General features: G+C 46.1%; 1 protein-coding gene across 1 annotated transcript in view; it reads left to right on the forward strand.

Moving 5' to 3' along the window:
- Positions 1-26,078, forward strand: part of LOC106897193 (chromosome unknown open reading frame, human C10orf76) — a 145,990-nt gene that overhangs the window by 65,656 nt on the left and 54,256 nt on the right. The window lies entirely within an intron of this gene.

A 26,078-nucleotide genomic window follows, 5' to 3' on the forward strand; every position in this document is an offset into this window, starting at 1 on the left:
TGGGAGCAGAGACCGACCCCCCCCGGCTACACCCTCCTTTCAGGGAGTTGGAGAGAGCCAGAAGGTCTCCCCTCAGCCTCCTTTTCTCCAGGCTGAACCCCCCCAGCTCCCTCAGCCTCTCCTCATCAGACTTCTTCTCCAGACCCCTCCCCAGCTCCGTTGCCCTTCTCTGGACCCGCTCCAGCCCCTCAATGTCTTTTTTTGTGGGGAGGAGCCCAAAACTGGACGCAGCCCTCGAGGTGGGGCCTCCCCAGTGCCCAGGACAGAGGGACCATCACCTCCCAATTCCTACTCCCCACGCTGTTCCTGACCCAGGCCAGGATGCTGGTGGCCTTCTTGGCCACCTGGGCACACTGCTGGCTCCTGTGCAGTCAGGATGAGTAATACCCAGAGAATCTTTGACATGTTCTTGTTTAAACAGCTGTAGCGAGAGATCCCACTTTGTGTATCCTATTATGGTATAAACAACTTTTTAGTTGGACCCTATTCTCCACTAAGCAGTCTAGTTGGGTTTTGTTGTTTCTGATTATTTGATTTTTCTAGTCTCCAGTAAAAAAGGCAGTCACAGATGTTGTTGTTGAGTATTGAGAGCCGTGGAGGCTATTCCTGCCTTCTCTCCATTCCTCTCCTTTTTAACGATTCATAATTTCTGTCCAACCTAAAGAAAATTAACATTTGAGGACGGTAGAATAATAATAGCCTTAATCTAGTTGAAATCTTACATACCATGTTGGAATGAGTGATCCCTATTGCTGTGCTATCCCATAATAGTGATTGTAACGTCTGTCTGTGGGTTTGTCTCTGTGGTTTACATAAATAATTGAGACGTGATGGACCGGGAGATATATCGCTGCAGTGCTGGTGGGGTTGAAACCAGAAGCTGCAGCATTTAGTGGTTTGAAAACTCACCTTCTCACCTAGGATGAAATAAGCACGTTTGGAGACAAGTAATTTTTTTATAAGCTAATGAGCCTCTTTAAGATAACATTGTGCAGCTTTGCATTTAATGAGAATTTTATTAACGCGGGGTTCAAAGGAGCATCTTCTGACTGCTTACTCAGTGAGGAAGGTGACAGCTGAATCCTTGTATTCTTTTAATAGACTTTCTCCTCATCAGAATTTTTTCAAGGTGAATAAATAGATTAACTCAATGATTAATAGACTGAATTTCCCTATTGTCTGAAATTCAGTTCCATCATAATTTTAAAAGTAATTTTATTTTTCTCACTGAAACACTTCTAAAAAGCAGAGAGGAAGTTTGTAGTATGGACCTAGGTGATAGGATTGTTTTTTGTTTAAGAGGTGTTTTTTTGTGCTGTTGTAGCGTACGCTGCAATCCCCGCTTGGGTGCTTTCATTCACTCTTCCATCTCGCAGCTACTTTTGTTCCACATGAGCCACCCTATGTGATATTTGTTCTTTGTGCAGGAGTTGCTGCTTCTCCCAAGGCTGCTTTTGGGGTTGTGAAGGAGAGATTGGGGATTTGGGAGAAGCACTTAAAGCTTATGGCATGGATGCGTATAAAACGGTTATGCTTGTTGCCAGCCTGGGCAGGAGCACTCTGAAGGAACGTTTACAATTTTAGTTCAGTGAAAGAAGGCCAAATTGGGCTGTACTTGTTTGTCAAAGGATACCTGGCATCCCTGCTCTGAAGCAATAGCTCATGTTAAATTACCAGCACTCCATGGAGCTGAACTTAGAATCATACAAGCACAGAATTGTCTGGGTTGGAAGGGACCTTCCAGATCATCCAGTCCAACCACCAACCTCACTGCTAAAACCATCACTAACCCATGGCTCTAAGCACTATGGCAACCCGGCTTTGAAATCCCTCCAGGGATGGGGCCTCAACCCCTGCCCTGGGCAGCCCATTCCAAGGCTGAAGAACCCTTTCCATGGAAAAATTGTTCCCAATCTCCAATCTGAACCTCCCCTGGTGCAACTTGAGGCCGTTTCCTCTTGTCCCATGGCCTGTGACTTGGGAGCAGAGACCGACCCCCCCTGGCTACACCCTCCTTTCAGGGAGTTGGAGAGAGCCAGAAGGTCTCCCCTCAGCCTCCTTTTCTCCAGGCTGAACCCCCCCAGCTCCCTCAGCCTCTCCTCATCAGACTTCTTCTCCAGACCCCTCCCCAGCTCTGTTGCCCTTCTCTGGACCCGCTCCAGCCCCTCAATGTCTTTTTTTTCTGTGGGGAGGGCCCCAAAACTGGATGCAGCCCTTGAGGTGGGGCCTCCCCAGTGCCCAGGACAGGGGGACCATCACCTCACTTATTGAAAACCTGGATAGAGGAGGAAACTCTATTCCGATATTCGTTAGAAAGCGAGTGGCTGCAAGCAGTGCCCGTAGCACCTTCAGCATTGCTCTGCTTTACAGCAAGGAATTCATCATCTGTTTGTGGGGCGAGGATGGTGAAATCCTGCTCACCCAGTCGTGTTGTAATGGATGGCTGTAGCATTTATGCAGGATACAGAAAAGCGGACCTGCTGATAAATAAGAGCTTCTGTACAGAATGAAGGCCTGTTTATTACAGTCAGACTGTGGAAAAACTATGTATTTTTATATATATACACACACTTCCCTCCTTTCCTCTCCTCTCTGTCCAGGCTTGTTCAGCCTGGAGAAGAGAAGGCTCCAGGGAGACCTTATAACGGCCTTCCAGTACCTGAAGGGGCTCCAGGAGAGCTGGGGAGGGACTCTTGATCAAGGAGGGGAGCCACAGGACGAGGGGTAATGGTTTTACATTGAAAGAGGGGAGATTTAGATGAGATACCAGAAAGAACTTCTTTGCTGTGAGGGTGGTGAGGGCCTGGCCCAGGTTGGCCAGAGAAGCTGTGGCTGCCCCATCCCTGGAGGGGTTCAAGACCAGGCTGGATGGGGCTTGGAGCAACCTGGTCTGGTGGGAGGTGTCCCTGCCCAGGGCAGGGGGTTGGAACTGGATGGTCTTTAAGGTCCCTTCCAACTCTGACCATTCTGTGATATATGTGTATATGAATATCTGTGTATCTATAAATACATATTCACACACATGCATATACTATCATATATATATTTATATAGAAAACACACACAGAAACATCTTACCTTTGACAATGAGCAGAGCTAAGCCATAATTTCCAAGCTGAAAAAAACCAAGCCACTTGCTTGTTTCTGACTTCTCCGAGATGAGCCACGAGCCTCAGCTCAGGTGTGACTTCTCTGGGCAGCAGCATTGTGCTGGGTGTGTATGGACCCCGGGACCGATGGAGGGTCCGGAGCTGCTGGGCTGGGGGCTCCCCAGTGCTGAGCAGCAGAGGGTGCTTGGGGATGAGGGTTAGCCCTGCAGGATCTGGAGTTCCTTCCTGATGGAGGTCTGGAGTTCGTAGAGTCATAGAGTTGTCCAGGCCGGAAGGGACCTCCAAAGGCCATCTAGTCCGACCCCCCCGCAGTCAGCAGGGACACCCCCAACTAGACCAGGTTGCCCAGGGCCTCATCGAGCCTCTCCTTGAATATCTCCAGGGACGGGGCCTCAACCACCTCCCTGGGCAACCTGTTCCAGTGCTCCACCACCCTCACAGTGAAGAACCCTCTCCTCTCCTCCCCTCCAGCTTGAAGCCATTTCCCCTCGTCCTGTCACTACAGGCCTTTGTAAACAGACTCTCCCCAGCCTTCCTGTAGGCTCCCCTCAGGTACTGGAAGGCTGCTATTAGGTCTCCCCGGAGCCTCCTCTTCTCCAGGCTGAACAGCCCCAGCTCCCTCAGCCTGTCCTCGTAGCAGAGGTGCTCCATCCCCCTGATCATCCTTGTGGCCCTCCTCTGGACCTTCTCCATCAGGTCCATGTCCTTCTTATATTGAGGGCTCCAGACCTGCACACAACACTCCAGGTGAGGCCTCACCAGAGCAGAGTAAAGTGGCAGAATCCCCTCTCTGGACCTGCTGGCAACGCATCTTTTGATGCAGCCCAGGATGGGATTGGCCTTCTGGGCTGCCAGTGCCCACTGCCTGCTCATGTCCAGCTTCTTGTCCACCAGCACCCCCAAGTCCCTTTCCTCAGGGCTGCTTTCCAATCCCTCACCCCCCAGTCTGTGCTGATGGTGAGGATTGTTCCGGCCCAGGTGCAGAACCTTGCATTTGCTCTTGTTGAACCTCATGAGGTTCACCTGGGCCCACCTCTCCAGCCTGTCCAGGTCTTTTTGGATGACATCCCATCCCTCTGGTGTATCGACAACACCACACAGCTTGGTGTCGTCCACAAACTTGCTGATGGTGCCTTTAATCCCCCTACGGATTCCTTCCTGACGGATTCTTACACAGGCTTGTGAGGGCTGCCGCTGGTGGAGTAACAACTCCGTTGAATTGTTCACTGAGGTGTGTTTAATGGTAATGACCTCTGACATGCCGTCACTGCTCATCAGTCTGCCTGAGCTCAGATCACAGCCTAGTACAAGACAGTCAACTTGTTTGGGTTTTTTTTAAGAAAAGCTACAAAACCCAAAGAGTGACTCGTGTTTTATTGGCACTTCCTAATGTAATTTTGCCAAGGTTAAGGATCAAGTTGTTACAGATACTGCTGTAAGAAAACTCTCAAGCTTTGTGCACGTAAACTATTTGAATAAATAATTCATCCTATTTTTTGGGTGATAGCCTGAAAAAATTACGATGCTGAAAAACTGAAAGTAGGTGGATTCTAAATGAGGATTCTGGCTTGGTTCTGGGTCTTTTCGAGTGACCTGTAATCACTTCACTTGTTGAAGGAGCAAAATTAGTAAACCCGTCTTGTCATTTCATGTGTTTCTTGTGTCCTGTTCTTGTTATGTAGGACCTCTGGCACAGGAGAATAGCTCCTGAAATACCACGGTGGGTATGGCAGAGCTTGGGTACTCAGACTTCATCTGCTTGGTTTTCACTTGACCTTACAGTATTCTGGTATGGAAGGTTTATTTGGTAGAAGCAACAGATTTTGACATGATCAGATTCTGGCATTAGCTGGCACCTGAGCAGGGGAAGCACGTGGGTTGAAAGGAAAAACCTCACTTCCACGCCATTGTGACCAACAACATATTAACAGAAGAATAAAAAAAGAAAGAAAGAAGGTGGCACTCCTATCTCAGGGAGTGTTGTTTCCTCTTTTTATAGCACTTTACCTGTGCTTCCAGTATTTTTATTAATGTTCAGGGTTTTTCTCTAGTCACGTAACTTCAGTTTGCATTTCTTCCATTATCTAATTTCTTCTCGAGACAACGGTGTTAGTTTTCAGTTATTGCTCTTTATTTACTAGCTGATTCATCTCGGTGTGCTGCTCTGATGGAGCCGGAGCCAATTTCGTTCTGCTATAAATTTCCTTCATTGTTTCTCATTCATGCAGCGGCTTAATTAAATGCTGTCTCTGCCACTGGCCCAAATCCAGAGAGCAAATCTGTTAGTGGAGTGGCGTTGTGTGGACCAGTTCCACGAGCACAGCAGCGTGGTTCAGCACGTCAGGTGCATCTCGGGTCACCTTCCTTCTCTCTGCCAGTAACTTCAAGTTCAGTCCCTGCTGCCCGGGAAGGGACTCTGACAACGTCAAGCCTGTTTTCTCTTTAATGAACTTTGCCTTTTTTTTTCCAGTAGGTTTTTGGGAGGATTAATTTATTTATGTGGTGACTTAAGGTTTCTACAGATGATGCTGATTTTAAGCAAAGCTGTTTGTATGGGAAAGAAGTGCCTCTGTCTGAGATGCCGTGGCCACGCCTTGCTTTCTTCCATGCACTTGAAAGTCATCACTTTCTAAAATGTTATCCTCATAGTAAGAGGATACTTTTTGGATTGGGGTGGGGATGAACTTAAAGTGATGGAGAAGAGAAGGCTGAGGGGGAATCTGATCAACGCCTATAAATACTTCAAGGGTGGGTGTCAGGAGGATTTGGCCGGTCTTTTTTCAGTGGTGCCCAGGGACAGGACAAGAGGGAACGGGCACCAACTGGAACATAAGAAGTTCCACCTCAACGTGAAGAGGAACTTCTTCCCTGTGAGGCAGAGCCCTGGCAGAGGCTGCCCAGGGAGGTGGTGGAGTCTCCTTCTCTGGAGACATTCAAACCCACCTGGACACGTTCCTGTGCCACCTGCTCTGGGTGGCCCTGCTTTGGCAGGGGGTTGGAGGAGATGATCTCCAGAGGTCCCTTCCAACCCCATAGCATTCTGGGATTCTATGTTTTATTCCCAAGGGTGGCAGCCTCACTTATCTGACTTCCATAGCATCTTTCCAATGTCTGTAATTGTATCAGCCAATTTTGTCTCCTTTCCTCGTGTCACAAAGTCAACAGGTTGGCCTTTTAGGAGGGAACTTGCAAAAGGATCCACTTGTGTATCTCGGCTGTTCTGTAAGGATTGCTGTGGAGGGGAGGCATCTCTTCCAGGGAGGATTGTTTGGGCAGAAAGGAAGCTCTTCTGCAGCACAGCCGCTGCTTGGCACTTGCTTCCTCAGTTCAGCCAGTACCTTAGTCCTTGTGATTCTTGCAAGGTGAACATCTCACTGCAGAGTTAACCCACTTGTGAACCTTCATCTTTCTGGCCATGTTGTTGGAAATGTTTCTCCCTTGAGATTGGAACGTTTTGGAAAGTTAGCCAGGATCTGTAGGCTACTTTGCAAAGTTTGCCGAGAAATGTCATCTCCATTACAGAGGGGTTGCAACCCAGATTTCATCTGCTCTGGATCAAATGCAGCTTCTCTGGGAATCGGGGAATTCCTGTCTGCAGATCTCATTTACTGGATCCGTTAATGTAGATTATGGGTTTACAAGAAGGAGTTAGTTCAGCTGCCAGCAGTTTTTTCTTGGAAGCTGTGCATTCAGCTTTGGAAAGACAATGTTTGGCACGTAGTTTGGTGCTAGTGAATTTGGGGTCTGGAGCTTTGGGAGATGTCACTAGAGGGGAAAAGTGAAAGAGTCTCCTGTTTGATTTGTGTGAGTGACTTTGCGCTGCCTGGTCTGAAGTGTGGCACCAGGTGAGAAATTCTTTCTTGCTTTGCTTGTCAAATACCTTTCTCTGTAGAAATATAAAAATAGTGGAGAATATATGTTAGCCCTGGGAGTGGGTTTGGTTTATTTCAGAAGTGGATGTAATATTTATCGGTCAGAAGTTATTTTCCTGACTTGTCTGCAGATATTTCAGATATTCGGCACTGGTGAGGCCTCACCTCCAGGGCTGGGTTCAGTTCTGGGCCCCTCACCAGAGGAAGGACATTGAGGGGCTGGAGCGTGTCCAGAGGAGAGCCACCAAGCTGGGGAGGGGTCTGGAGAACAAATCGCCCGAGGAGAGGCTGAGGGAACTGGGCATGTTGAGTTTGGAGAAGAGGAGGCTGAGGGGAGACCTCATTGCCCTCTACAACTCCCTGAAAGGAGGGTGTGGAGAGGTGGGGGTTGGCCTCTTCTCCCAAGGGAACAATGCCAGGAGCAGAGGAAATGGTCTGAAGTTGGGGCAGGGGAGGTTTAGATGAGATATTGGGAAGAATGACTTTGCTGAGAGGGTGGTCAGGCCCTGGAACAGCCTGCCCAGGGAGGTGGTGGAGTCACCATCCCTGGAGGGATTTAAGAAACATGTAGACGTAGCACTTCAGGGCATGCTTTAGTGCCCAGGATTGTTGGGTTGGGTGTTTTGTTTTGTGGTTTTTTGATGTTTGTTGGTGGGTTTTTTGTTTGGTGTTTTTTTGTGTGTGTGTGTATGGTTTGACTCAATGTCCCTTCCGACCATGAGGATTCTGTGCTTTTGGCCTCGAATCCCGTTGCTGGGCATAAGCAAATTCTGGATGAGCTCAGTAATTCATTAAAGCATGTGCTGCAAAGCCAGGAGGAGGTCTTGTAAGCATCTCGGGGGTTTTGTTGCAGCACGAAATCCAAAAAGGTCTGCTGGTTTCTCGCTTCGAATGGTTGTATTGTTTCATCCTGTTTACGAGAACAGTCTTAATTATTTCTCTGGTACTGTGGCTGGCCTGAGTTCAATTCCTAATTGATAGATTTCAACCTTACAGTCGGTTGGTAGCTCTGATGCAGCCAGGAAGCACGACATGAATACCCTCCGCAACCAGGTTCTCTTGGCCCCAAGAACTGGCCCTACTGGAACATGATTGAAGCACAGTTTGAACCAGCTGTTTATAGCTCCTCGAAACTTTAGCCATGCTGTTCATATTCTTTGGGTAAATATAAGGGACTGTGATCTCCACTGGTCTCAAATCTAGCTTTCAGGATTTGCTTTAATGGAGAGAGAACATTAAGCATCTTTCTTCATAACCCAAACAATGTAAAAATCATTGTGAGCTTAAATAACACCTTTATCCCTTGAAAAATGATGCAGTACAGTGCTGTTTTGCTCTTTCTTTTTAAAAGAAATCTGTTGCTCACAGCAGCAGCCAGAATTATTATTCCCTCTGAAAGTCTGGGCTGTGGGATGTGTGCTTACAAAGAAAAAAAAAAAAGCTTTTCAAAATCCAGTAACATGTATTTCTTATTAACTTATACTAGTGGGGGGGCCCTAAAATTTGGTTTTGCTCTAGAAATGTAAATGCCCTATTCTCTTAATTCTTCCTTTAGGACCAAATTGACAAAGTACCTGCTCATTAAGTACATCTGCTCATTAAGGTAATGAAGTACCTACCTTATCTCAAACTGAAAGCAAGGATAATGCATTGTTAGCGTAACTGCAGTGTGTTTGAAGATTGCACCAGAATCTGGAGCTCAGTTCCCAGGGAGCTGTGAGAGGAGGGCATCTCGTTTCCAGGGCTTTGAAAGCTGGGATGCGTGTATCTTTTCATGAACAAAGTTAAGGTGCTTGGATTTTAGGAGCTCTTCCCACTGAAGTCAGAGAAGATTGGCTCACCCTGCCAGCACAGGGGCTGGTTTCACAGCAGCCAGTAAATACCAGTTGGTATAACCAAGACTAAGGTGAAAGTAAAATGCTGCCTGGAGAAAAAAAGGGAGCTTGAGTGAGTTGTGATATTTTTTTTTTTTTTCTTCTGAAATGTGGAAATATTTTGGGCTGTAGTATCTGTGTGTCCAGTTAGAGACCATAAGATACATCAGAGGTTCAGATGGTCTGAATTAAGCTGGCTGTTTGGGAATCCCAGAACGCAGCTTTTTGTTATTATTACCTTTTTTCAGTTTTTAATATCTTTTTTCTAACTCTTGTAGCTAGAAGAATAATTCAGAAAATGATGGCATAATGCTTCTGAGGTAGCAATTTCTGCCTTAGCTTTGAGGTCAGATTTCTGGTGCCTGTCTCCAGGGATGCTATAACCGTAAAGGCTCAACAGTCAGAACTGCCCACGTGCTTGGCTGTTCCTCAGCTCTCAAAGCATTCAGGTAACAGTGATCTCATGAAGAATTCATCTGTGAAGGGTATCGGATTCCGATATCTCATGCTGATAAGGGTTTAGTTGAAGGATGTTGCTGTGGCAAAACTGCCCCAGCGTGGTTCCTCGGCCTGTGCTGCTGGGTTGCCTGGAGCAGCTACAGACTGACGGTGTTGCTGAGCAGGAGGATTCCTCTGTCTTCATTCCTCCCTCTCTTCTGTGAGGAGCAGCTTGTGCAGCTGCGTGTGCCAGAGGAGACTGGGGACCTGACCCAGGATAAAACCATCTAGGCAGGAAAAATAGAACAAAACACTGTATTTTAGCCCGGGCTCATTGCAGACAGACATGTGAGTGGTTGTGTCAGCCCTGTAGAAGGTGTGCGTACACCTTAGGGACAGCAGGACATTCTCTCTTAGCAGCATTGACCTGTTACACCAGTTTTAGGCTAATATGCTGCAAAGTGTTTTTTAAGTTTATGTCCATGTCATCAGTTCACTGATGTGACTCCTTGTAGAGCTCTAAGCACATGTTCTCTTGATGTGCTGGTGTAGTGCAGGGTGGCATTTGCAAACTTGGTGGTTTGAGGCCCCATCCCTGGAGGGACTTAAAAGCCAGGTTGACATAGTGCTCAGCGTCATTGTTTAGTGATGGTTTTTATCAGTTAGGTTGATGGTTGGACTAGATGATTTGAAAGGTCCCTTCCAACCCAGACAATTCTATGATTCTTGCTGTTAAGGGAAATACCAATATAACTGTTGCCTAAACAGGTTTGGGTCCTGAGCTTGAGGCGATACTGCCGTGAGCCCAAATAGTGAGAACTTGGGTGCTACTTGGAAAGGAGTCATGAGTAGGAGATTGCTGACCCATTGAAGGCATCTCACTGCAGTGGGCTCCTGTTTGATGGGAGAGAAAAATATGGTGTGAAACGTGTCTTATTTTGAGGATGGCCGAAAGTGGAATGACCTTAAAAGCTCCCTGGGAATCCTTTTGCCTGACTTTGCCAAGAGACTTTGAAAGCCCAAAAGCTTTTTTCATGTTGCTGCTTTAGTGATTAATTAGGTCATCACTTTGTGTGTTAATTACAGTGACATTTTTCTTCTCATTAGTTGGATTATGGAAAGTTTTTGAGTCTGTGTGGGATGGGAAGTAATGTAACCTTTGTGGCCAAGAGAAAGATGATTTCAAGCTCTGAACACTGAATTTCAATGATGGCTTTGGGTACTGTGAAAAAAATGCTTCTATCCACTATAGAAAATGTGGCTGGAAAGTGCTTTGAGGGCAGGATAAAGGCCTGTTCTTCTAAACAAACTGGTGATGTTGCCCACACTTTGGATGAGGAATTCTAAGCTGGATCTTTCTTTCAGAAGGTTGTGTGTTTTGTTAATTAATGTAAAGCTCTCACTGCTGACAGAGGGGCAAGAATACGATATACTATATATAATGTCCTTCATGGGGTGGCTGAAAATGCTTAACGGGGGGAGCCTCTTAAGCTGGGCAGCATACATGAACAGAACCAACTGCTTTTACTTATATTTTTTTAAAGTATAAGTGTACTTTTATAATAAAGTATACTTTATAATAAGTATACTTTGTTAATAATTATTTAATGTCCTCATAATAATTTTGCAGCACTTTGCTTTGCAATCTGAGCATTAACTTTTTATGAACATTTGAGATGAGCTTGTCTGAGGCAGACGTTCCCTTCTAAACTCAGAAAGCAATAGCTCTGCCATAAGTTGTTCTTGATTCCTTTATTCATTAGCCCTGGAGAGCTGTGATAGAGTTTGAGGGCAGCCCATGCCTGATGTCTTGAGCCTTCTTGAGGGAGCAGGCTCTGCAATGCTCACTGGGTAGCACGTTTTTTTTTAGTTTTCACAGAATCACATGGGGTTGGAAGGGACCTCTGGAGATCATCTCCTCCACCCCCCTGCCAGAGCAGGGCCACCCAGAGCAGGTCCCACAGGAACGTGTCCAGGTGGGTTTGAATGTCTCCAGAGAAGGAGTCTCCACCACCTCTCTGGGCAGCCTCTGCCAGGGCTCTGCCACCCTCACAGCAAAGAAGTTCCTCCTCATGTTGAGGTGGAACTTCTTATGTTCAAGTTTGTGCCCGTTCCCTCTTGTCCTGTCCCTGGGCACCACTGAAAAAAGACTGTCCCCATCCTCCTGACACCCACCCTTGAAGTATTTATAGGTGTTGATCAGATCCCCCCTCAGTCTTCTCTTCTCCAGACTCAAAAGCCGCAAGTCCCTCATCCGCCAGGCCCCTCATCATCTCTGTAGCCCTCTGCTGTCCCCTCTCCAGCAGTTCCCTGTCCTTCTGGAACTGGGGAGCCCAGAACTGGTCCCAGTGCTCCAGATGGGGCCTCCCCAGGGCAGAGCAGAGGGGCAGGATGACCTCCCTCCACCTGCTGTGGGAGCGTGTGGTGCTTGGTGTTTATTTTCTTTCTCTGAAAGACCAGTAAAGAGTAAAAACCTAGAGGACTCACGGTGTGTGTGGCTGCAGATGCTCAGTATTGTCTGCTGTCTGTGAACTTACCAGGGAGTTGGATCCTGCTGCTGAGATCCAGCTATGCCATGCAGTCATTTGTGAGAAGAAGCTGCTCGGTATGATTAATGCTGTGGTTGATGACGGGGACAGAAAGCACTTCTCTGAATAATGGCTATAATGGTATATTCCCCCGTGTGTATGTTTAAAGGAAGAGTCTATGGTTATATGAAATTGAGGGCATTTAAGAGGCAGTTAATGACAAGTGAAAATGATAGCTAGGGTAGATTAATTGTTAAATGAATTGTGCCTGTACTTGCTGTCTTTTTAATGTGGTATCGGTCTAATTGTAAGTATGATGTTATATAGCAGGAAGGCATCAAGAAACAATACTCTGCACTTAGGTTCAGGTCAGCAAAGTTTAAAGGCTTAGCCATCAGGAGATTTTATCAAGTGTAGCCATCTTTTTGCTGTGTTTTTTCCCCTCTGGAGCACCAATATCTGTATTTTGATTGATCTTGCTTTTATAAGATTTTGCCTGTGCTTTTTTTTGACAGTGCAGAAAAGTAGTATTTACTCCTAAGAAGTTTAATATGAGTTTTATTTCATCTGGTTTGAAATGAGACAATACCCACTGAATTTAGTCTGGAACACAGCTCATGGATTTTATTTTTTTTAATTTTTTTTTGTTCACTGCACTTTATCTCCAGGGCTATTTATTTAATTTTGATTTGGCATAGGGTTAATTTGCATTTCATGCCTTCAGCCTGAGTGGAGCATAAGGGAAATTATCAGGACTGAGGAGGACTGAAAGCAGCCAGGCATAGATCTCATCCTGTCATTAGTCTGAAGAAATCTGTCTTTAGAATTGATTCTGAGTGACAGTGGGGCAGGAAGGCACTGGCAGAAACTGTATTTCTCTAGCAAACGTTTTTTACACATAATTTGTAGCCTCACTTGAGTTGGGTGAATCTTGGGTGGTTTCTAGATGAAGTGGAATGTTGCCACGTATCTTCTGGTAAAGTTCAGTGGTCCCTGTTAAGACTTCAGTGCAGTGCATGGTTCTTGAGGCCCTTTTTTCTCTTTGATAGCACTTTTTTTATTTTTTGTAAAGCACCTGCTGTGTTTGGAGGGGAATCAGGTTGACCCCAAGGACACCCGGAGGGTGTGAGCTTTGATTGCTTTCAGGCTGCTAATCTCCATGATCCAGACAGTGCACTCGAGCACGAGGACAATAATGCCCTCTACACAGTAAGACAGGAAAATACTCAAGTGAAAAGCCTTTCCCTGGAAGAGAGGAGGCCTTCAAATTCATCTTCTACAAAGATAAACTTGGATGGGGACAGGTGCAGGCACAAGTAACAGGAATCATCATTTCCTTGCAGAGGACTCTTGGTGTGTACGTTGCCCAGTCCAGCAAAGGGGACACTGCTGGTTACTGGTGTGGTGGGAACACAAGCGAGGGGGACCAGCTTCTGAAGCCAAAGGGAAACTTGTAATTTGAACAAATAGGCAGGGAGTATCATGAATAAATAAAAGTTGGAAGTAAAAGGATTTCTAACATGAGAAGCACTGAGCATCTGAGGGGTTTTTACAAAGAGCTGGAAAAACACAATCTAAATGGATCTAGTTCCATATGAAACTGGTCAGGGAAGGGTCCTCTTCTAGCTGAGAGTATGAGAGGATGGAGAGAGCCAGAGTCCCAAACTGGCAGCAGGAGGAGCTCAGGGAAGAGATGCTGAGGTTCTCATTTTAATTCCCCCCTGCCCCCATCAGTAACGATAGGGCTTGACGGGATGGGTCAGACCAGGTTGGGCAGCGGATTAGGACATGATTCAAATAGTCTGGTAAATCCCATTGTGTTATCATGTAAATACCTAGTGCTATCTAAAGTACAAGGCTCGTAAAAACTTGTAGCTGCTTTTTGTAAGTTATTTGTTTCCTGCATCAATGATTCGGAACCCATTAGCGTTAATAGGCTGCCTGGTTCCAAAGGATGGAACCACTCCCTCCTGTCGGTCAGGGATCACTTCTCTGCTGAAGGAAGACAGTAAATGTCTTCTGTAAAATTCAGGGGCTGGCTAACAAATTGCAGTTTAGAATACATTACAGATGATGAATGCGATCTCCTTAAAGGGAAATCTATTCGTTTGACTTAGTGCTCTTACGATTAATTGCTTGCCAGATTAAATTGCTCCATAAAACGCGTGCTACTTTATTCGATCTCTTCATGATGAGATTAGCTAGGCCATGCTGGTTCTTTGTATGTTAATTACAATGGTATTTTCTTCTTCAATTTAATTATTAAATTGTTTAGCACAGCATGCTTTCTCCTAGCCTCAGGAAAGATGTCTGTATTTTTCTTTTGACCACTGTTCTGTACTGCCTTTTCCCCAGAAATACTCTGGGTTTCCTTCACAGAAGTGTCCCAGGCTGTAGAGGATACACTGAGATGTTTCTGTGTTTTCTTTGGTGTGTTGCTGACACACAGGAGTGGCACTAACCTGCCACGGGTTGACCATGGGGCAGTCTAGAGTGAGGAATGAGGAACATCTGAACTGAAGCTTTGGAGGCAAATTTCCAGAGTCACCACCCAAAGAGGGATTTATCTGGGTACTGAAGCTCAGCTTTCTGCTTCTGCTGAGAAGTGTAAAGCTCATTGAGGGGGCAGGATCTTTACTGTTTGTCTCAGCTGAAAAGTCAGTGCTCCAGCAGTTCAGCATTCTCTGTGCTGCTGAAGTCTCAGGGCAGATTTGGAGGGAAGAACCATGTGGGTTTTCCTTGTTCTCAGAGGCCTTCTCTGTACTTGCTGACCATACCCAAGGCTTTTTTTTCTTTAAACTTACAAAATGAAAGGTGAACAGCACCAGAATTGTGGTAACAGCCTAAAGTTATTGAAGGAGGCCAACAGTAAACAATATAAGGAGAATGTAAGAAAAGCTATTTTATGTTCTCATCGTAGAACTTGCTGCAGCCTTTAGGATCTTGGTTCATTCTCCCCTCATCAGAGTCAGGGACACGACCACACGTGCAACTACCCCCCACATTCGTGCACAAAATAACCCCTACCCTTTTCCAATACTAGGCCTGCATTTTGCATATAGCCTAATGGTCCCACAGCGATGTCACAGTGGCTCTGTTGTGAAGTTGTTGGTTTTATTATCTTTCATTTTTTACTGCTTATTACAGAATCACAGAATGATATGGGGCTGGAAGGGACCTCTGGAGATCATCTAGTCCAACCCCCTGCCAAAACAGGGCCACCCAGAGCAGGTCCCACAGGAACGTCTCCAGGCGGGTTTGAATGTCTCCAGAGAAGGAGACTCCACCACCTCTCTGGGCAGCCTCTGCCAGGGCTCTGCCACCCTCACAGCAAACAAGTTCCTCCTCATGTTGAGATGGAACTTCTTATACTCAAGTTTGTGCCCATTCCCTCTTGTCCTGTCCCTGGGCACCACTGGAAAAAGACCAGCCCCATCCTCCTGACACCCACCCTTGAAGTATTTATAGGTGTTGATCAGATCCCTCCTCAGTCTTCTCTTCTCCAGACTAAAAAGCCCCAAGTCCCTCAGCCTTTCCTCCTAACAGAGATGTTCTAGGCACCTAATCATCTTACCCAGCTATAATATCTATTTTTTGTTTGCTTCTCAACTTAACCCCCTTCCCTCAATAAATAGTGTATTATCTTGTATTGCAATTGATTCCCAAAGGCAGGGCAAGTTTTTATTAATTAACCTGGTCTTTGATTTGCTGTGTATCCAGAGCTTAGAAATTTGTAAAAAGGTGTAGCAGAACTAGAGAAGTTCCAGAAAGGGGCAGCAAGAAGGCCTGAAGATATGGAACCAGATCTGTTAGGAACGTTTATATACGTGACAGATCTTCAGGCTGAAAAGGAGATGGCAGAGAATATATAAGAGTTTGTGAAAAATATTAGATGTCATAGAGAAGATGAAGAGGCGCTACAAGAAGAGGGTGCATCAGAAGATCAGATAAACTCGAACCAAAGAGATGCTGCTTTTTGCAAAACTTAAGTTAAGCTGTGGAATACCTAAAAGGTTATGTGAATTTAAAGCAATGATTATATAAATTAATGGAAGAGAATTCAGTCATGGGTTAGTGATCACACATATCACCTCTGCCTCACGTATAAGCTTGAACTGCGTGTGCCTGGATGTAACAGTTCCTTCTGGGGGACTTGCATTTTATTGTCTGCTCTTAGACCATTACCTGAGCTTCTGTTTCTAGACACTTTCCAAGACATGACACTGAACTGGCCTTTGCTACCTCACTCAGTATGGCAATTTTTAATGTTTACATAAATTTTATCTGTCAGCAGCTTCTCAGGAATCAGCTACTTGCTTCAAATCCTTCACCAAGGGTAAGGCAATGTGCCTCATCCCCATCCCACCGCTTTCAGGATTGAAAGATTACATTTTACTTACAATCACCCATTTAGGTTATACATGTGGTTTGTTAAATTTGTCACTACTTTCAAGTTGAGAAGGCTGAATTGTCATGGTAGGTTCATGTAAGGGTTCTGGGTTCAGGTCTGTAAGGGTTCATTGTTATGTGAAGGAGTCTCCTAACTGCATTTTGACCCAAATCAGCTTTGTATACACCAAAGGAGGCCTCCCAGCCTTTCTGTGGCTCGTTTCTGCTGCTTGTGTGTGCACAGGAAATACTGTCCTTGGTAATTTAGAAGAGAGATGTCCAAGGAAGGAGGCTATAATTCCTATGAGCTGATCTCCAGTCAAGCAGCCTTTTGCTCTTTTCTGGGAGTGGCAGAGAAGTGTAATTTTCTAGAGCACTGGTGAAGAGAAGAGTAGACTGATTAACCATGGAAATTTTTTCTTCCCTCATGATTTTGCTTTAGCATTTCAGTCATTACTTTCGCTGTTCCTTTTTTTTTACTCCAGAAAGAGCTCATGGAGAGCTGTCAGGATCATGAACTCATAAATCTCATGAAAGTAGAACCCGTGCCAGCTGAGCAAGGCATGATTATAATGAAGACTAAGAGGATTATCTGTCTTTTTTTTTTTTCCCTTGCTAGCCCTGATTCAAATATAACATTCAGGAAGAAAGGTCTTCTTAAGTTCAGTAGCCGATTGCTTGTCAGCTAAAGAAGGCTGAGTTGGTGGGACCTTTTGAGACTATTTTGATTTGAAAACCAAAAAAGTTAACGGCTATAGGTTTTGTTATTTGGATAAGGGGACAAATCCTTTTACTGAGCCTTTGTAGAGCAAGGAATTGAACAGGGACATAATCTGTTTTTTCTGTTGCAGGTTACTGTTCTAAAGGAAGTTCATGTTGGATAATTTATCATTCGTTCCTTTTTCCTTTTGACTACTGCAGATCCCCATGCACTGCTCTATAAATAGATGTTTAAAATGTTCTATTGGCAAAATCTCAGAAGAGAAACTTATTTCATTAAATCCAAAAAAAACCCCCACCTATCATGACTTTTCAGTGCACAAGCTAGATGGGTTAGGAAAACAAACAGATCAGGGTGAGAGACCTCTGCTGTAAGTGCCTCAAATAATGATCTGTTCTTTGTGAAGAGCATTTATCTGCGAATCCCAGAATGACATGGGGTTGGAAGGGACCTCTGGAGGTCATCTCCTCCAACCCCCTGCCAAAGCAGGGCCACCCAGAGCAGGTTGCACAGGAATGTGTCCAGGTGGGGTTTGAATGTCTCCAGAGAAGGAGACTCCACCACCTCTCTGGGCAGCCTCTGCCAGGGCTCTGCCACCCTCACAGCAAAGAAGTTCCTCCTCATGTTTAGGTGGAACTTCTTCTGTTCCAGTTTGTGCCCATTCCCTCTTGTCCTGTCCCTGGGCACCACTGGAAAAAGCCTGGCCCCATCCTCCTGACACCCACCCTTGAAGTATTTAGAGACATTGATCAGATCCCCCCTCAGCCTTCTCTTCTCCAGACTAAAAAGCCCCAAGTCCCTCAGCCTTTCCTCATCAGAGAGATGCTCCAGGCCCCTCATCATCTCTGTAGCCTCTGCTGTCCCCTCTCCAGCAGTTCCCTGTCCTTCTGGAACTGGGGAGCCCAGAACTGGACCCAGTGCTCCAGATGGGGCCCCACCAGTGCAGAGTAGAGGGGCAGGATGACCTCCCTCCGCCAGCTGTCCTGAAGACCAGGCAAGGTGAGTTAGGAGAGCGTTATCTGGGTACAGGTAGATGTGAGGCCATGTATCTTACTGTCATCTGCTGTCCTGTGTTGGCCCAGCTGTGGGCTATATCTGTATGGGGGTGGGGAGGATCTTTCCCTCACTGAGAAACGAAGGGTTTGTGGCTCCAACTGGTTCTCCTGCCCAGTGTTGGTTCTTGCCAGCCAGTGCTGCCCCTCTACCTGCGCTGCCCACAGCGAACACCAACACGGTGGAGGCTGAGAAGTGTCTCCTTTGGAGTGTGCTGCTGACCTGACTGAGTGCCAAACTGAATTTGCCTCCCATCCGTTTCTTTCCCCAGTCCATGGAGCCTCTGACAGGGAGAGCCATCTGTGTTACATACAGCCTTTTTACCTGAGCCTGGGGAGGGGAATGGAACCGAGCTATTGCATCTCTTGTGGTGTGTGGTGTTGTGAAGCAGTTTAAGTGACCCATTGCATGCAAACCTGGCTCTGACTGTGTAGCCTCTAAATAAGGCAGGTTGGGTGGCAATTCTCTAATTCTTGACTTTCTGAGCAAACCTTTCCTTCTGTGTTACCAGTTATTCAGTTGAAAGAGTTTGCTCGAGGTGGAGTGATGCTGCTGTGGAACCCTACCAAGGCCCCATCTGCTAAGAGCTTGTATTGATTTGTGTCTTAGTTTATAAAAGCCTTCAGTTCTCCTTGTGTAAATGCCATAAATAATGCAGATGTACTAGATGAAATGTGCTGTAGGAACATCTCAGAAATCATTTTGATTTGGGTTGAACTGAGCTAATCTAATCATGGTTAGGAGTTTCTCAATAGCTGGGAAGCAAAAAGTATATTGTCTTATTCTGGCTTAATGTATTAGTCAATACTCAGGGGTAGGAAGATAGGTATTTGAAAGTGGTAATCAGCTTTATCAAACAAGAGCTTTTAATGTTAAAATATTACAAAAGTTCATCTGAAACTAGTTGTAAATCATATCTATATACACACAGAGTGGAAGTACAGTAAAACCCAGTCCTGTGCCTGTGATTTATCTGCATAATCCTCATATTTGTATGCCTCTCTGTCAGAAGAACTGCAGTGCTTCAGAGGCTATATATGTATATATACTAAATAAATCATTTTGCCCACTCATAGCAAACAGCCATTTTGTGCTAGCAACATTGCAGAATGCATTTTTACTAGGGGACATTGATGAATAATTTGTCCTTTTGAGATTCCATGGGCTTTAGGGCACCAAAATGTATTTCAGGTTGGACTGGGTCCAGATCTGTATGAGAACTCCTTGACAGTCTTGTAGAAAGTATATGGGAGTTTTAGAGGTGACCTGTTTTTAGAAATTTAATTGGATTTTTGCTCTATTTTATGTCAGTTATGTGTAAAGAAAGTGAAGAGGTAGAGGGATGTGGTATTTGTTAGATTGTTCTGTTAGAAATAGCCACCATATCAAGGCTGATTCTTCTTCAAAGTGGTCTGTGGTCATGGCAGCGTGGGTTCTTCTCTGCGTTGGAGACATCAACTGATGGACAGTGGTTCCTGCAGGGGAGAGAGGATGTATTTTTACACTTATAAATTCATTCTAATCAATGTTTCCCTGGCAGTTACTTAATGATAGTTACCACAGTTGCAAGATGAAGAATGTGTTTACATGCCATTAGCATTGTTAATTGAGAGGAGACATGGATATGGCCTATTTTCAGAGCTGAGACTTGTCTTCCTGTCAGCTTTCTGCACTTGACGGCCCCAAAACTGCTGATGTGATCAAACAGCACATTGCAGACTACAGCTAGAAGACAATTTCAGAACTTGCTAGTTCTGGTTCAAATTGTTTATCATCAAGCACTTTACCTTGGGTAAAGCAGACAAACCATATGACCCAGGCTGTCCATCAGCAGAGAGCTTTTAGGAATTTGGGGTTATATGTCAGCATCCATTCCTGAAGGAGCTCCAGGTGCCCAGAGGAATTTTAGAGAGCTCAGGGGGAGACTCCAGAAGTCATTGAGGCCCCATCCCTGGAGATATTCAAGGAGAGGCTCAACGAGGCCCTGGGCAACCTGGTCTAGTTGGGGGTGTCCCTGCTGACTGCGGGGAGGTCGGACTAGATGACCCTTGGAGGTCCCTTCCGGCCTGGGAAATTCTATGATTCTATGATTTAGATTGCTGCTGGTCAGCCTTGACGATGAATTTTCCTCCTTGATTCTCCAAGTAACATTTGCTGACAAGCATACATCATAGCTCTTCTGCACAACCAGAAAAGGTTGGTACTGGGTCCAGTCCTCTTCAGTATATTCTTCAATGACCTGGATGAAGGGATGGAATGTGCCCTCAGCAAGTTTGCTGATAACACAAAACTGGGAGGGGGGGCTGACACACCAGAAGGCTGTGCCGCCACCCAGTGACACCTGGACAGGCTGGAGAGCTGGGCAGAGAGGAACCTGACGAAATTCAACCAGGGCAAGTGCAGGGTCCTGCACCTGGGGAGGAATAACCCCCTGCACCAGGACAGGTTGGGGGTGACCTGCTGGAGAGCAGCTCTGAGGAGAAAGACCTGGGAGTCCTGGTGGACAACAGGATGCCCATGAGCCAGCAATGGCCAAGAAGGTCCATGGCATCCTGCGGGGCATCAGGAAGAGCATGGCCAGCAGGTGGAGGGAGGTCATCCTGCCCCTCTGCTCTGCCCTGGGGAGGCCCCATCTGGAGCACTGGGACCAGTTGTGGGCTCCCCAGTTCCAGAAGGACAGGGAACTGCTGGAGAGGGGACAGCAGAGGCTACAGAGATGATGAGGGGCCTGGAGCATCTCTCTGATGAGGAAAGGCTGAGGGACTTGGGTCTAGAGAAGAGAAGACTGAGGGGGGATCTGATCAACGCCTATAAATACTTCAAGGGTGGGTGTCAGGAGGATGGGGCCAGGCTTTTTTCAGTGGTGCCCAGGGACAGGACAAGAGGGAACGGGCACAAACTTGAACAGAAGTTCCCCCTAAACACAAGGAGGAACTTCTTTGCTGTGAGGGTGGCAGAGCCCTGGCAGAGGCTGCCCAGGGAGGTGGTGGAGTCTCCTTCTCTGGAGACATTCAAACCCCACCTGGACACGTTCCTGTGGGACCTGCTCTGGGTGGCCCTGCTTTGGCAGGGGGTTGGACTGGATGATCTCCAGAGGTCCCTTCCAACCCCATATCATTCTGGGATTCTGTGAAGACTTGTGAGAGCAGAGAGAAGATGTATTTAAGAACCTTTGCGTGTTAGTTTTATAGCAGAGCTTACTGATGTTCTATGGCCATGTGAAACTCCTGGTGTTTCTTTTGGAACTAGCAGTGCACGTCCATTATGATGCTGCAGGTTCCAAGAAGAAGTGATGTGACAAGGCACTTGGCGTGCAGCATCTCCAGAAGCCAAGGGTGTTGAGGGTGCTCTTCCTTAGGTGACGAGTATGAAGATAGCGCTCCCTGGTAAGTTTTGCAGTAATCAGAAAGGACATAAGGCTTTCTGATCAGTTTTGCAAGTTACTGGAAGACTGGCAGAAAGTTAGATCATAAGGTAGAGGAGACAGTGTGATCTGAATTGCTTTGTAACCTGTCGGTTCATGGAGAAGCAGGCGCTGACTGCAAAGGGGGCTGTGTCTTGAAAAGCAGTGACTCAGGCAGCATTGACTGGCAGCTTCACTCTAGGTCTCTGGTGAAATGTTCAGCTAAAAAGGATTATTTGACCCTTTGAAATATTAGCAGGAGCGGGAAAGTGATTTTTACGATCACATATATTTTGCAATTTTGTCTGGTGTCTGATTCAAGAAGTATATTGAAAAATTGGAGAAAGGACAGAGGAGCCTCAGTGACGAGAGGCTGGTAGAAGTGCTTTTAATATTTCAATGTCTTAAGCTCTTTAAAACAAAACCTGAGGCATGCTGTTTACAGTGTTTGAGCATCTTTGAGGAGACAAAATGCCAAAACGGAAAAGGAAGGTAAGGCTGGACACTGAAACCAAATTGAAACGGCAAATCGGGAACCCATTTTTTAAAAGGTAATTAACCATTGTAGTAAACGATGGAAGGGATCGGTTTCCTTCCCCTCTTCATGTCTGGTACCTTTGTGAAAGATGCTCTAGGAGCTCGCTACTGACATGAGACTGCACAGTGCAAGGACCATGTTGAAAAATGCAGCAGCCTGGGATATACACGAGTTCAGATGAACTCATCTACCAACTTGTAGTTTAATGAAATCAAAGACTGGATCAAAGATACCATTTTGCATTTAAAATTTGACAAATTCACTCTGGATTCCTGTGCTTGGGGCTTGTGTTTATGCATTGAGAGAATTCTCCTGTACATCAGCCTTACACCGACTGAAATTTATCCATGCAGCAGTTCAACAGAAGGGCTGTCCTGAGACTTATTTTGAGGATTTGTTGCCTTTAAGACCCCAGGACGGAGGTGAGACTCAAGGTGTCAGCGGGCTGCAAGTCACTGTGATGGCTCCGCTCAGAGAACATGGGCCAGGACAGAGGGTCTGTGCTGCAAGGGATTGTGGAGAAACCACTCAGTAGCTTAACCTCCTAGTAAAAATGTCATGTTTGTAATTTATATTTTCAGCCATACATTTCAGTTTTCATACAGCAGCAAGGATTTTGCCCCTTGTGTTTCAGAATGGCAGGAGTGTTATACGAAGTTGTAATAGCAAAAGAAAGCTAGACTGCTTCAGAGACTCTATTTTTTAAGTCTATTTCTTACTTAAAAAACTTATTTTTACTGAATGAACTTTGGTCAACCTTCCATGTTTAGTCATGGAATTAATCACAGAATCACAGAATTGTCTAGGTTGGAAGGGACCTTTCAGATCATCCAGTCCAACCATCACCCTCACTCTGATACAAACCATCACTAACCCATGGCTCTAAGCACTATGGCAACCCGGCTTTGAAATCCCTCCAGGGATGGGGCCTCGACCCCTTCCCTGGGCAGCCCATTCCAAGGCTTAAGAACCCTTCCCGTGGAAAAATTGTTCCCAGGCTCCAATCTGAACCTCCCCTGGTGCAACTTGAGGCCATTTCCTCTTGTCCCATGGCCTGTGACTTGGGAGCAGAGACCGACCCCCCCTGGCTACCCCCTCCTTTCAGGGAGTTGGAGAGAGCCAGAAGGTCTCCCCTCAGCCTCCTTTTCTCCAGGCTGAACCCCCCCAGCTCCCTCAGCCTCTCCTCATCAGACTTCTTCTCCAGACCCCTCCCCAGCTCCCTTGCCCTTCTCTGGACCCGCTCCAGCCCCTCAGTGTCTTTTTTTGTGGTGAGGGGCCCAAAACTGGCCCCAGCCCTCGAGGTGGGGCCTCACCAGTGCCCAGTACAGGGGGACCATCACCTTCCGAATCCTCCTCCCCACACTGTTCCTGACACAGGCCAGGATGCTGGTGGCCTCCTTGGCCACCTGGGCACACTGCTGGCTCCTGTTCAGCCGACAGGCGACCAACACCCCCAGGTCCTTTTCTGCCAGGCAGCTCCAGCCACTCTGCCCCCAGCCTGGAGCGCTGCAGGGGGTTGTGATGGTCATGTAATGGTCAGGAGCAGTAAATCCAAGTTGGGCATTGGCCTGAAATCCAGAGAAAGGTTAAAGATTCTGCTTATATCAGCAAAGTCTCTCTTTTATCAAAAGTGCATCCATACAGAGTGGGTGTTATTGTGGCATTGGTGTTCTTCAACACTGTGATCTCGAGGATGCTTGAGTCAAGACATCCTTTGACAGATGCAAGAGGTCCTGTTTATCAGCTGCAGGGTCTGCAGCCCGGCACCCCGAGAGTTCTCCATCTCCACACGTGCAGGCATTCCCTCTAGCAATGCTTTACCTGTAAAGGTAGGGCAGGAACTGAATATTAATGGTGCCCACCATCGGGAGAAAGTGTAACGAAATCTGCTCCCAGCTCCCGACTCCTGCTAGAGCGGGAGGAGAAGGTGACCTTTAGCAACTGACTGTGTGACTGCAGTTTCCCTGAAATGGCTAAAAACACTTAAAAGTGATGGTATGATTGATGTTATGTTAAAAGCCATTTAAGGAAACAGGAAGGTGGTTTGAGGGAAGATCTGAAACAGTCCAGCACATCCTGGTTTTGAGCTGGTTTTTTAACAGCCTGTTTTTTAAACGCCTATAATGTAAAAGGGTGGGTGTCAGGAGGATGGGGCCAGGCTTTTCTCAGTGGTGCCCAGGGATAGGATAAGAGGGAACGGGCACAAACTGGAACAGAAGTTCCACCTCAACATGAGGAGGAACTTCTTTCCTGTGAGGGTGGCAGAGCCCTGGCAGAGGCTGCCCAGAGAGGTGGTGGAGTCTCCTTCTCTGGAGACATTCAAACCCCACCTGGACGTGTTCCTGTGGGACCTGCTCTGGGTGGCCCTGCTCTGGCAGGGGGTTGGACTGGATGATCTCCAGAGGTCCCTTCCAACCCCATGTCATTCTGGGATTCTTTGATTCTGAATGCAGAGACGCAGCATCTGAAGGGTTAGAGATCCGTAGATCTTGAGCTGAAGCTTCCTGCTCTGTGGGAAGAGGAATCCTGCTAGAAAGGGAGAGGAACAGTTAATCCTGAACATGTAGTGGGTCTGCTGTATGCGAACACGCGCTGTGTATATATATATGTATATGTATGTATATGTATATACTCTGTGCTGGAGCCAGTGGGTTTATTTTAGAGAGAGCTTGGAAAGAATTTGGATGTAACCATTTTCCAGGGGAAGGCTGAAATCAAAACACTTTTAAATATTTGCCAATTGTTATTCTGAAATATCCTCACCTCAGTTTTTTTAATAGTTGGATGCTTTCAGCATGAAAATTTAATTTGTCACAATTTTTCTCCCAAATCTTGTATTTCGAAGTTGAACCGAAATCTTGAATTTTGTCCAAACAAAGTTTTTTGATCAATTCAAATTAAGGATATATATATATATATATATATATATATATGAGAGGTTAAAGATCATGCAGTTTCATTTCACATTTGAAACAAAGCCACACTTCTAAATTTGAAATTAATTTTGATCATCTTGCTTGTCGAGTATCACGATGTGGCGTGTCTGTGAAGCCAAATATAGTTCTGCTCTTTAGATAGCATTCAGGTTTCTTTTTTTTTTTTTTTTTCCTTTTTTGCGTGGTGGTGTTTTTTTTCCAGCAAGAGATTTATGCAGTTTTCTCTTTTTTCGTCTCGTAAGCGCGGTGCCAAGCCTTGGCTCTATCAAACTGATAAGAGTCGATGCTCATTAGCATCAGATGCCACAGCCCCTATCAGTTCTGCTGCGTTGCTCAGCCTAGCACGTGTTGGCTGTTAGAGTAGCAATTAATCCCTTTGATACTGAATGGGTTCTGTAATCATCTGACCTGTTATTTAATATAATAATCAAAGTTCTCTAATGACTTGCATGCTTTAATTCCTTTAGGAGCCTTGACAGAGACGAGGCAATTTTGCCACGCAAGCTCGCTTACGCAGCGCTGGAGAGCTGGTGGCAAAAAATGCTTTTTAAATATAGTCAGGAAAATGATGACTTCAGCAAGTGCAGCGTGGGTGAGGGGAGAAGGGGGTTTAGTAGGTGAACAATAAGCAGCCTGATTGCTTTACGTTGCACTAACAGGTTTTCTGCTGCAAGGTGGACTAGTATTTTTGGATTACCTGGCAATAAATGCTGTAGCAGTTAGGCTACAGCAGTGTCGGATCTGGGTTAAATTGTCAAAAGTTCTTAAGTGTGTGCCTATCAATAGTAAGTAATTATGCATATGCTCAGAGTGAATGCTAGCCAAGGCAGTGGAAACCATGCAAAATTTGGTTTTCCTCTTTAAATGTTGAGAGAATTCTGCAGTAACTCCAACATCTTTGTCGGAGACATGGACAGTGGGATCAAGTGCACCCTCAGCAAGTTTGCTGATGACACCAAACTGTGTGGCACGGTCAACGTGCTGGAGGGAAGGGATGGCATCCAGAGGGACCTGGACAGGCTGGAGAGGCGGGCTCGTGCAAACCTCATGAAGTTCAACCAAGCCAAGTCCAAGGTCCTGCACCTGGGACACAAATACAGGTTGGACAGAGAATGGCTGGAGAGCAGCCCTGAGGAGAAGGGCTTGGGAGTGCTCGTGGATGAGAAGCTCAACACGAGCCGGCAGTGCGCGCTGGCAGCCCAGAAACCAGCCCCAT

Source organism: Calidris pugnax, unplaced genomic scaffold (assembly GCF_001431845.1).
Source record: "Calidris pugnax isolate Ruff unplaced genomic scaffold, ASM143184v1 scaffold4, whole genome shotgun sequence".
NCBI classification, from domain to species: Eukaryota; Metazoa; Chordata; class Aves; order Charadriiformes; family Scolopacidae; genus Calidris; species Calidris pugnax.